Raw genomic sequence first — 9896 nt, 5'->3', positions numbered from 1 at the left:
AGGCTGAGGTACTTAATAACTTCTTTACCTCAGTCTTCACTGCAAGGCCCTCTAGCCACACTCCTGATGTTATGGAAGACAATGCCAGGGACGGGGAGGAAGAACTGCCCATTGTAAGTGCAGATCAGGTTCGTGATCACCTGAAGAACCTGAAACAAAGGGGTCCAGGAGAGCTGGACATACTTCAAGGAAGAATTGTTGAAGGCTCAGAGACAGGCTGTGCCAATGTGCCGGAAGATGAGCCGCCGGGGCAGACGGCCAGCCTGGATGGTTCATGAACTTTTAATGGAACTGAGGGAAAAAAAGAGGGTGTATCATCTTTGGAAGAGAGGGGAGGCAACCCACAGAATGTTTAAGGATGTTGCTAGGTCTTGTAGGAAGAGAATTAGGGAGGCAAAAGCACACTTAGAGCTTAAACTGGCCTCTACTGTGAAGGACAACAAAAAGTCCTTCTATAAATACATTAATAGCAAGAGGAAGGGAAAGGACAACCTCCACTCCTTGGTGGACACGGAGGGGAACATTGTAACAAAGGATGAGGAAAAGGCAGAGATACTTAACACCTTCTTTGCCTCAATTTTTACTAGAAGGGCAGAACGTCTTCCTGACAGCTGGCCTGCAGAGCTGGCAGAAGGAGCCAGGGAGCTGCACAGTTTCGCTATGTTCCATGAGGAGGTGGTTGGAACTCTCCTTAGCAGCTTGGATCCCCACAAGTCCATGGGACCAGATGGGATTCATCCTAGGGTGCTGAGAGAGCTGGCAGATGAGCTGGCCAAGCCACTCTCCATAATTTTCCAGCAGTCCTGGCTCACTGGCGAGGTCCCAGAGGACTGGAAGCTGGCCAACGTGGTGCCCATCCATAAGGAGGGCCAGTTGGATGAGCGAGGGAATTACAGGCCTGTCAGCCTGACCTCAGTGCCAGGCAAGATCATGGAACAGGTCATCCTGAGTGCAATCACACAGCACTTACAGGATGGCCAAGGGATCAGGCTCAGCCAGCATGGATTTAGGAAGGGCAGGTCCTGCCTGACCAACCTGATCTCCTTCTACGAGCAGGTGACCCGCCTGGTGGATGTGGGGAGGCCAGTGGATGTAGTCTACCTGGACTTCAGCAAGGCCTTTGACACCGTCCCCCATAGCAAACTGCTGGCCAAGCTGTCAGCCCATGGCTTGGACAGCAGCACTCTGAGCTGGGTTAGGAACTGGCTGGATGGCCGAACCCAGAGAGTGGTGGTGAATGGTGTCACATCCAGCTGGCGGCCAGTCACTAGTGGTGTGCCCCAAGGATCAGTGCTGGGCCCTGTGCTCTTTAACATCTTTATTGATGATCTGGATGAGGGCATTGAGTCCATCATCAGTAAATTTGCGGATGACACCAAGCTGGGGGCAGGAGTTGATCTGCTGGAGGGTAGAGAGGCTCTGCAGAGGGACCTTGACAGGCTGGACAGATGGGCAGAATCCAACGGCATGAGATTTAGCACATCCAAGTGCCGGGTTCTGCACATTGGCCACAACAACCCCATGCAGTGCTACAGGCTGGGGTCAGAGTGGCTGGAGAGCAGCCAGGCAGAGAGGGACCTGGGGGTGCTGGTTGATGGTAGGCTGAACATGAGCCTGCAGTGTGCCCAGGCAGCCAAGAGGGCCAATGGCATCCTGGCCTGCATCAAGAACAGTGTGGCCAGCAGGAGCAGGGAGGTCATTCTGCCCCTGTACACTGCACTGGTTAGGCCACACCTTGAGTACTGTGGCCAATTCTGGGCCCCTCAGTTTAGGAAGGAGGTTGACTTGCTGGAACGAGTCCAGAGAAGAGCAACAAAGTTGGTGAGGGGTTTGGAACACAAGCCCTATGAGGAGAGGCTGAGGGAACTGGGGTTGCTCAGCCTGGAGAAGAGGAGACTCAGGGGTGACCTTATCACTCTCTACAACTACCTGAAGGGAGGTTGTAGACAGGCTGATGATGGTCTCTTCTCCCAGGCAGCCAGTAGCAGAACAAGAGGACACAGTCTCAGGCTGCGCCAGGGGAGGTTCAGGTTGGATGTTAGGAAGAAGTTCTATACAGAAAGAGTGATTGCCCATTGGAATGGGTTGCCCGGGGAGGTGGTGGAGTCGCCGTCATTGAAGGTATTCAGAAGGAGACTTGATGGGGTGCTTGGTGCCATGGGTTAGCTGTTTGGGTGGGTTGGATTGGTTGATGGGTTGGACACGATGATCTTGAAGGTCTCTTCAAACCTGGTTTGGTTTATTCTAATAAGTTTATTCTAATAAGTTATTCTAAAGTGTTCAAGTCCATGGGACCTGATGGGATACACCCACGGGTACTGAGAGAAATGGCAGATGAGGTTGCTAAACCCCTCTCTATTATATTTCAAAAGTCATGGCAATCTGGTGAAGTCCTCACAGACTGGAAAAGGGGAAACATTGCCCCCATCTTCAAAAAGGGTAAGAAGGAGGAACCAGGGAACTCCAGGCCAGTCAGTCTCAACTCTGTGCCTGGAAAGATCATGGAGCAGATCCTCCTGGAGTCACTACTCACTCAAAAGAATAGTGAAGAGGTGATTGGGAACAGTCAGCATGGCTTTGCCAAGGGCAAATCCTGCCTGACCAACCTGGTGGCCTTCTATGAGCAGGTGACAAAATTAATAGATGAGGGGCGAGCAACTGATGTCGTTTACCTGGACCTGAGCAAAGCCTTCGACACTGTCCCGCACCACATCCTGCTCTCCAGGCTGGTGACACATGGGTTTGATGGGTGGATCACTAGATGGATAAGGAACTGGCTTGATGGCCGCACCCAAAGAGTGGCTGTCAATGGCTCCATGTCCCAGTGGAGGCCAGGGACAAGCGGAGTCCCTCAGGGATCAGTCCTGGGACCTGTCTTGTTCAACATCTTTGTGGGTGCCATGGACAGTGGCATTGAGTGCACCCTCAGCAAGTTTGCTGATGACACCAAGCTGTGTGGTGCAGCAGACACGCTGGAGGGAAGGGAGGCCATCCAGAGGGACCTTGACATGCTGGAGAGGTGGGCACAAGCCAACCTCATGAAGTTCAATAAGAGCAAGTGCAGGGTCCTGCAGCTGGGTCGAGGCAATCCCAGGCACAAATCCAGACTGGGCAGTGACTGGCTGGAAAGTAGCCCTGAGAAGAGAGACTTGGGGGTGCTGGTGGACAAAAAGCTCAACATGAGCTCTCAATGTGCACTTGCAGCCCGCAAAGCCAATCAGATCCTGGGCTGCATCAGGAGAAGTGTGGCTAGCAGGTCGAGGGAGGTGATCCTCCCCCTCTACTCAGCCCTGGTGAGACCCCACCTGGAGTACTGTGTCCAGTTCTGGAGCTCCTATTACAAGAGGGATGTGGAGGTGCTGGAATGTGTCCAGAGAAGGGCCACAAGGATGATCAGAGGGCTGGAGCACCTCTCCTATGAGGACAGACTGAAGGAGTTGGGGCTGTTCAGTCTGCAGAAGAGAAGGCTCCGAGGTGACCTCATTGTGGCCTTCCAGTATCTGAAGGGGGCCTACAGGAAGGCTGGGGAAGGACTTCTCAGGATCTCAGGTAGTGATAGGACTAGGGGGAATGGAATGAAGCTGGACGTGGGGAGATTCAGGCTAGATGTGAGGAGGAGGTTCTTCACCATGAGAGTGGGAGACCCTGGAATGTGCTGTCCAGGGAGGTGGTCGAGGCCCCGTCCCTGGGGGTGTTTAAGAGCAGGCTGGATGAGGCTCTGGGCAGCCTGATCTAGTGTAGGGTGTCCCTGCCCATGGCAGGGGGGTTGGAACTAGATGATCCTTGTGGTCCCTTCCAACCCTGAATGAAACTATGAAACTATGAAACTGCTGTGCTGTGGGGTGCTGTGGGGTGGTGCTGGGAGGTTGTGACCATTTGAGGCTGTGCCTTTAAGAAAGAGAGACAGTGCTGGGACACTATGGCTGAGTGTTTTGGAATATTAACGAAAACAATCAGATATTCTAATTTCATTGGTGCATTGGTAAAAATGCAGTTTTAAGCTTAGGTGCAGCTGGGACTTTCCTCAGTTTGCTCCTTCCCTTCTCCCTTTCCAGCTTGTCTGCTTCTGGGCTCTCTGCCAGGCTGACCTTGGACAGATAAGCAACTAAGGCCTACTAATATTCTGCTTTATTAATAACTGCTCTTTTTCTCTCTTTCTAACCCTCTTTGGGGAAAAAGGGGAGAGAAGGGGGTACAGGGGGGGAACCCTCCTCCAGAGGAGGGAATTTTGTTCCTGTATTATTGTTTCTTTTTTTAACCTCACTGTATATTTCTGTGTGTATATTGTAAATACTGTAAGTTGTGTATATATATCCTGCATTCCCTAAAAATTGCCCGTAAATATAGCATTTTCCCTTTTGCTCCTCTGGCTGGCTAGCTGTGGTTTCTTTCTTCCTCTTTGTGGGGGGAATAAGGCTGAGCCCTTCTCTCAAACCCACCACAGAGGTGTTCCAAACTCACCCAGCTTCTTCTGGGGGTGCCTGCAGAACTGGTGCAAAACGAAGTTCAAGTGTCAGAGGAAGCAGCAGCAAGCTGCAGCCAAGGCTCAGCTGAAGGCTGGAAAGAAATCAAAGTGTCCAAAGGATGCAGCAAGAACTCATCTGGAGGGGAGAGGTGAGGAGCAGAAGGGTGGGGAGCAGAGGGATGAGTGTCCCCAGCAGCCTGCAATAATGGCTGACACCCCACAGCAAGCCAGACCAGCTGCTCACTCCATCTCTTCTCTGACGAGTGCAAGTAAGGCCTTGGAGGTTATCCTTTGAACACTTTGCATAATACAATTATAAACAAGTTTAAAAATAATCAAAATTAGTACAATAATACCTAAAAACCTTAAAGCTTCTTTTATCAATTGTATAACCCACTGTGACACATCCCCAAGTATTGATCTTAACCAGTCATCCAAGGGATTTTTTACAATTGTAACAGCGTGCGTATGATTCTTCAGCCACTTAATCTCAGCATGTATTTGACGAGAACGGAGACAGGGACGACAGCACTCAATATGAGTGATAGTAATCATCCAACTTTATTGTTCCACACTTCATTATTTATAGTCTTATCTTATGCATAGTTAATTCTATTCTAATTTAACACATACTATTGGTTTCTCTCTAAAAGGTTACATCATTGTTTTCACAACTCTGTGGAATTCTTTCTACTCAGTCTAATAGCTCTTTTTCCCAGATCTCGCCTCTTCCTTATCTTGCTTGCCTCCCTGCTCAGGGGCAGCTGGACTTCAGCATGCCAAGCAATCAGCACTTTCCCACATCTCTTACTCCACCGCTATATTATCAACAGAGAATTCTTCAAGGCCTGAATTGCACAGGTGTTCCTGGGACCCATATGCCCTCTTGCTCAAAACGATCCCCAACAAATTCCCCCATTTTTCTTTTGTGCAAGTGAGGCCTTGGAGGTTATCCTTTGAACACTTTGAATAATACAATTATAAACAAGTTTAACAATAATCAAAATTAGTACAATAATACCTAAAAACCTTAAAGCTTCTTTTATCAATTGTATAACCCACTGTGACACATTCCCAAACATTGATCTTAACCAATCATCTAAGGGACCTTTTACAATTGTAACAGCGTGCGTATGATTCTTTAGCCACCTAATCTCAGCATGTATTCGACACTCCATGATCCGACAAGTTAAAACAACACATTCCTTCAAAATCTTCACATCCATGCCCTTGAGCTAACAACAAAAAATCAATTGCAGCACGATTTTGCAGTAATGCGTGCTTCAATGATTTTTGATCTAACAATAACCCTTCCAACACCTGAGTGGTAACATTTGCGTTTTTTACTGACCAACACGCTAATTTTTCTACTGCACTCAAGGCTTTTCCTGCAGCGGCACCTGGCACAATTATACTTACAAAGGCTCTCATTGCATACCCCCATAATTCCACTTGGTAATTACAATTTGATGGTAATTGCTCAATCGTGCATTTTTTTCCTTTGTTTTATTTGCTTTAAAAGTTTTAACCACTGAGTCTGAGAAGGCGCTATTACGGATAAAGACCCCAAATAACAGGGACCCCCCACTGGGTTAGCTGGAATTCCCTGCCAGGCACGATCTCCACAAATCAAAAATATACCTGTCGGCAATGCTTTTGCTATATGACTATTCCATAAAAGGGGTATATTTTCATTCTTAATTGTTGAAGTCCCTGCACTGAGATCTTGAGCTCCATATGCACCCCACAGTTTTGGCACGATGAGACCTTTTATGGTTGCTTTGTCATTCCATCCACAGTAGTCACCATACACGATATATGGTTTTTTAGGACAAACGTCAGTCCATCCCTGAGAGCTGCTTTGTATCTCAACTGGCACTTTACCCCAGCCTTCTAACACTTGCTCAAAACCTTGCTGTCCTTTAAACACACCTCCAACCACAATACACGTTCGAGTCCAGTTTCTCGATGCATTGCCAACCTGCTGAGAGCCCAATAATCGCAGTTCTTCAGGATCATACGGTAACCGCTGAGTCAGTCCCTTAATCAATAATGCACTACAATTTGCCACTTCACTCTCATTACTACAATTATTACTACTATAATTAACAAACATATTTACATCAAATCTGGGTATCCCTATCAGACACGTCTGAAAAGGTTCACCCACAGTCTGAAGGCTCAAACAAAATTCATTATTGCCTGTCATGTTGGGCCATGTTACCCATACAAGGCACAAAGCTTAAGTTGAACTAGATAGAACGCTCTAACAGAGCTGGCATAATACATGGTCAAAGATAACAGACATTGTAAAGAAGAACTTAGATCTTAATAGTTCCGATCTTTACATTTCACTCTTCTTATTGACAGAGAAGACTTGATTATGCCTGAACACATTGCACACAGAGACTAAGACACAATCTGCTTTAGGGTTATGTTGCATCTTTATTTTCTCTAGGATGGTCAAAAATCATAAATTGTTTAATGGTAGCAAGATTTCTTTAATCTGTAAAGGTAGATCTGGCCAGGCTCTAGCTTCACAGACAGAAAACTTACCGGCAATCAGCAAGAGCAAAAGAGGTCCATTGCTTTGCCCAATATAAAATTACCCATAATAATGTGTTTTTGCTCATCCTAGTAATACTGATCTCTTATTGGTACCATTAAAAAACTTTTTTTTTTTTTTTGCTATGGGGGTTCCCCACCCCCTTTTTTTTTTTTTAATTTATTTGTTTGTTTGTTGATGTTTTCAACCGAAAATGAAAATGCATGTTGTTGTTATGAGTTTTGATTTTCCCTCTATGTATGTAAAATTATAGCAAACTGGTGAGATAACATGTAAGTCCCTATGAACATTTTCTCTAATCACACAACAATCAACCAACCATAATATTCAGTCCTAATTCGCATGATGCTGTGTTACATTCTTCTGATTGATACTTTTGATCCCAGATTATCATAACAGTTATTGTGATCGATGTTCGACTTCATGGGAAATGCTGTTTCCTCTTAGTCTTGATTCTTCTGCACATTAGTGAAGGAATACTTGTTAAAATTAATACCTATTTACAAACCTTAACTATATTACATGGAGCTCCTTTGAAATGCCTAGGCACACAACTAAGAAGGTTTGAATCAAAAGAAAATCTTACAATGTGAACTCATTACTAAGTACGTATACCTTACTGTAATTACTATGTACTAAGTACCTGTAAATACCAAATGCTTACCATTCATTATGCTTACCAGGAAAACTTAGCAAAACTCTAAATAACAAATCTCTGAAAGACATTACAATCAGAAATGATGAAATTAGTACTGTTGCTTTAAATCAGAACAGAGCCATGGTCGACAATAGTCGCACCAGAAACTGCTGGGGCGGGGGGGGGGGCCCGCAGGTGCGAGCCACTGGGCCACCGCTACGGTCAGTGCTGCCGGTGTCATCGGAGCTGTCGGTGCCGCCTCGGCCGGAGCCACCGGTGCCCGCGGGGGCCATCTGGGCTTGTGGGAGGGGTGTGGTGGCAAAAATGCCGTAACCGCGAGCCTCCAAGTGCTCCATTTTTAATAAGAGGGGCTGTAAAGCAAAGTTGGTGCTGTTTGAATTCCTCGCTGCCGGTGTTGTCGCCTTCCGAATCCGAGCCCTTGCTGGCAGTATCAGAAGATATTGATAAACGGGATTGAACACACTGAGCTGCCTTTTTTCGCCTTTTTCCCCGCAAGGTGCAAACGGCAGTGGTGGGGGCTGGTAAACGCGGTGTGGTCGCCGCAAGATGTATCGGAGGCGGCCCCGGTCGATCGGTCGATACTTTTCAACCATATCACTCGGCTACAACTCAGATAGGACTGGGGCTGCATCTCGTCCCAACAAATTCACTGTAACTGCAGCAGCCATATGCTGTTTTAGCTTATATTTTTTAATACAGTTTGTGCATTCTCGCCACAGCTTTTGCAGCTTAATAGCAGTTTTATTACCATCTATTACTAAGTCCTGCAGTTTGTTTCCATATTCCCTCCAACAAGTTTCATCAAAATAACTATCTCCGCTAGGGAAATACCCCAGTGCGGATCCATGGGCCAAAAGCCCAGGAATTACTTTGGGCGATATCTCCGCCTTACGCCTTTTCTAAAAAGCATTGAAATAAGGAGAGCGCTACCTCTTTGTCCATATTCACTGACATCTGCGAGCCCTATGTTTCGATGCCTTTCTCACCGGCGTCCACTTCTCCCCTGCAGGCTCTATGCCCAAGCGTCCCTATGACAGCCCACCGGTCCTCCCCTGGAACCAGGTGTGAGTCCTCTCTGTCATCCCCACCAACACGGCTCAGAGTACCTGCAGAATCGGGTCCCTGGTTCAGGCTAGCCATGGTGGTAACTCGCCGCAATAACTCCTTTAAAAAGTCAGTCTCAACTCAGACTGAAGGGGAATATAAGCAGATAGGTAGGTGTCATAAGCAAGAGGTAGGTGTCCAGGTATCTAGCTGCAGAAGGTGCTGGAACCTGGCACTTGAGATGCAGGGTAGAGGGGACAGCTCCTGCATTAGGTGTCAGCAGATCGACTGTCTGCTTAGCCTGGTGGCCGGACTGAAGGACAAGGTTGCTAGATTTAGAGATGTATGCAATTGCAGAAGGGCGACGAACCTGAGTAACCAGGCTCTGCAGGCCCCCCCAGCAGAGGCCAGTTATCCAAAAAGCAGAGGGGAATGGATGCAGGTTCCTCTCAAAAGACACAAGATTAAACCTCCTTGCCCCCCTTCATCCCCCCCACTGCCCTTGGAAAACAAGTACGGGGCATTGGAGGTTGAGGGTGAGGTGATTCTGATATCGGAGGACACACCATCTGGGGTTTTCCCTGTGGCAAAACTGCCTAAGGTTAAACAGCCTAAGGTTAAACAGCCTAAGATTAAACAGCCTAAGGTTAAACAGCCTTCCCCCGGCATCAGGACTTGCTCCCTTAAAAAAAGAGGAGGGTAATTGTTATTGGCGATTCCCTCCTGAGGGGAACAGAGGGTCCCATATGTCGGCCAGACCCTACTCACAGAGAGGTTTGTTGCCTTCCACAAGCCAAGGTTGGATATGTTACCAGAAGACTGCCTGGTATGGTGCAGCCCTCTGACTATTATCCCTTGATAGTTATGCAGTTAGGGAATGATGATGTTGCAACCAGAACTCCCAGGGCTATCAAAGATGACTTCAGGGCCCTGGGAGATCTGGTTGAGGGATCAGGTGCACAAATAATTTTTTCGTCTATACCCTTAGTTGCAGGTGGGAATACCATAAGGAACAGGTCAGCAGCTGAAGTCAACAAGTGGCTTAGAGGCTGGTGCAGACAAAAGAATTTTGGGTTTTTTGATCTTGAAAAACTTTCTGCTGCACCGGGCCAGCTGGCAACAGATGGAGCACATCTGTCCCAGAGGAGGGGGAAGATCAGAGT

This window comes from Melanerpes formicivorus, unplaced genomic scaffold (genome assembly GCF_026170545.1).
Source record: "Melanerpes formicivorus ecotype bairdi unplaced genomic scaffold, bMelFor1.0.p_v2 SCAF_1, whole genome shotgun sequence".
NCBI lineage: Eukaryota > Metazoa > Chordata > Aves > Piciformes > Picidae > Melanerpes > Melanerpes formicivorus.
Note: the sequence above shows the minus strand (reverse complement) of the source record.